The 3087-nt window shown below is 39.7% G+C and overlaps 1 pseudogene; it reads right to left on the minus strand.

Moving 5' to 3' along the window:
* Positions 1 to 378: 378 nt before the first annotated feature.
* On the minus strand, positions 379 to 1030 carry LOC121451631 (annotated as a pseudogene).
* Between the last annotated feature and the right edge of the window lie 2057 nt (positions 1031 to 3087).

Below are 3087 nucleotides of genomic sequence, written 5' to 3' on the forward strand. Positions count from 1 at the left end.
AGTGTCCCATAGGTTTGAGTATGTTCTGCCTTTATTTTCATTGAATTCAAGGAAGAGTTTAATTTCTTTCTTTATTTCTTCCTTGACCCAGGAGTGCTTCAGTAGTTGACTGTTCAGTTTCCATGAGTTTGTAGGTTTTCTGCGGGTAGAATTGTTGTTGAATTCTAATTTTATTCCATGGTGTTCTGGTAGTACACAGGTGGTTACTACAATTTTTTTTTGTATCTATGGATGTTTGGTTTGTTACTGATTATGTGATCAATTTTTGAGAAGGTTCCATGAGATGCTGAGAAGAAGGTATATTCTTTTCTTTTCTTTTTTTTTCTTTTTTGAAACTTTCCCAAAGGGCACACAGTTTATTAGGCAGCAGCTGGGAAATCAGCGGTTAGACTTAGCCACAATCTACAGTTCATCCTTCTTCTTGATGGCATAGGAGTTGGAGGAGCCCTTGGCAGTATTGATGAGCTCATCTGCAAGGCACTCAGCAATGGTCTTGATGTTGCGCAAAGCAGCCTCAGGAGCTCCTGTGCACAGCAGCCAGATGGCCTGATTCACTCTGCACAATGGCGACACATCCACAGCCTTCCATCTCACTGTCCCGGCTCGCCCAATGCATGTTGAGTCTCCCTGGGGGCCACTGTTGATGATGGCATTCACCAGGACCCGCAGAGGGTTCTCACCAGTGAGCAGGTGGATGATCTCAAAGGCATGCTTCACAATTCGTACAGTCATGAGCTTCTTGCCGTTGTTGCGGCCGTGCATCATCATGGAGTTAGTAAGGTGCTCCACAATGGGGCACTGAGCTTTACGGAAGCGCTTGGCGGCATACCGGCACTGTGGGGCAGGTACTTGGCATCCTTCTCCTTCATAGCAATGTAATCCTGCAGAGAAATATCGTTGATTTGCACATCATCAGTGCTCCATTTCCCGAAGAGCTTTATGTCTGGGGTCTCTGCCATGGCAGGTGTGGCTGTCTCCCACTCAGTCATTCTGAGGGCGCAGACCGGGCTTCTCGGTCGCTTGGCGTGGACCACGCACCATCCTAGCACAGACAGGAAGAGCAGGTATATTCTTTTCTGTTTGGGTAGAATGTTCTATAGATGTCTGTTAAGTCCATTTGATTCATTACAACTGTTAGTTCTCTTATTTCTCTGTTAAGTTTCTGTCTGGTTGACATGTCCATTGGTGAGAGAGAAGTGTTGAAATCTACTATTAGTGTGTGTGTGCTTTGAGTTTTAGTAATGTTTCTTTTACATGTGTGGGTCCTTTTATATTAGGGGCATAGATATTCAGGCTTGAGACTTGATCCTGATGAATTTTTCCTGTTTTGAGTATAAAGTGTCCTTCTCCATCTCTTTTGATTGATTTTAGTTTGAAATCATTTTTGTTAGATATTAGTATAGCTACACCTGCTTGTTTCTTAGGCCCATTTGATTGGAAAATCTTTTCCCAATCCTTTACTCTGAGGTAGTGTCTGTCCTTGAGGTTGAGGTGTATTTCTTGTAAATACCAGAATCTTGGATCCTGTTTTTGTACCCATTCTTTTAACCTGTGCCTTTTTATCGGTGAATTGAGTCCATTGATATTAAGTGATATAAATGACCAGTGGTTGTTATTTTTCAGTAGTAGTGGCTGTGTGTTTCCCTTCTTTGGGTTATGCTGTAGGGAGGTTATCAGATGTCTGTGTTTTTGTGGGTGTAGTTAGCTTTCTTGGGTGGAGGTTTTCCTTCTAGTACTTTTTGTAAGGCTGGGTTTGTGGATACATATTGTTTGAATCTGTATTTTTTTCATGGAATATCTTGTTTTCTCCATTGATGTTGAATGAAAGCTTTGCTGGATATAGTATTCTGTGCTTGCATCAGTGGTCTCTTAGTGTCTGAATTACATCTCTCCAGGACCTTCTGGCTTTCATGGTTTCCATTGAGAACTCAGAAGTATTTTTGATAGGTTTACCTTTATAACTTACTTTTTCTTTTTCTATACAGATCTTAATATTCTTTCTTTATTCTTTATGTTTTTTGTTTTGGTTATTATGGGGGCAGGGGGTAGGAGGAAGGGGAGAAGGGGAGGGTTGAGAAGAATTTGCGGGAATGCGATAGTCACGATGGACCAAGGGCAGATATAATAGCAAGGAAAAAGATATCTTGACTGAGGGAGCCATTATGAGGTTAACAAGAAATCTGGCTCTAGGAAAATGCCCAGAAAACCACAAGGATGACCCCAGCTAAGAACCTAAATAATAGAGCAGTGGATGTCTGAACTGACCTTACCCTGTAGTCAGACTAATGATTATCTTAAATATCACCATAGAACTTTCATTCAACAACAGATGGAAACAGAGGCAAAGACCCTCTTTGGAGCACTGGACTGAGCTCCCAAGATCCAGTTGAATAGTGGAAAGAGTGAAAGTATGGCTTAGTCAAGTCATTTCTAATACAAGGCTTAGAGTCCTTATGATAGGATAATGATGTATAGCTCAATAAAATCAATAAAAAATAAAAAAGATAGGACAATGAAATATTTAACATATATTTCTTGCTTGATATTATTTATGCTGGTCATAATTTTAACTGTTATACTTCACATTTGTTCTTATTGTATATAGTTTTGTATTGGGTTTGGAATTATCTTATTTAGAAAAAAGGAGAAGGTGCTGTGGGATTCCATCAGACAATAGCCTTTAAGACACCAGACCACTTGGGCATGATCTCTTGTACTATCAATGCAGACATAAAGCTTGCATGGTAGTCTCTCTTGGCTGATAGATTAGGTTCTTGTTCTCTGCTTAAGCAGATGACTGTTGATCTGTGGGTATACCCTAAGTAATGAACTCTTTATTATACTCCATTCTGAGCTAGTGTGGGACTACTTTACTGTAATAATTTATAGAGTAGAATTTAAAATTTTAGTTATTTTCTATAACTCTTTTCCCAGATGCTTTCCAAGTATCTGTCCTTGTTACAGGTGTTCTTACAAGAAGTATTAATCACATGGATATACATATATTCAAACGCTGAAGAACATTTCTTCCAACATAAATTAACTGCCAACCCTTGCAACATAAAAGGCTGAAAAATACTTGATTGG

Source organism: Microtus oregoni, unplaced genomic scaffold (assembly GCF_018167655.1).
Source record: "Microtus oregoni isolate MIOR12 unplaced genomic scaffold, Mior012 000000F_ref0000247, whole genome shotgun sequence".
In the NCBI taxonomy this organism is placed as follows: Eukaryota; Metazoa; Chordata; class Mammalia; order Rodentia; family Cricetidae; genus Microtus; species Microtus oregoni.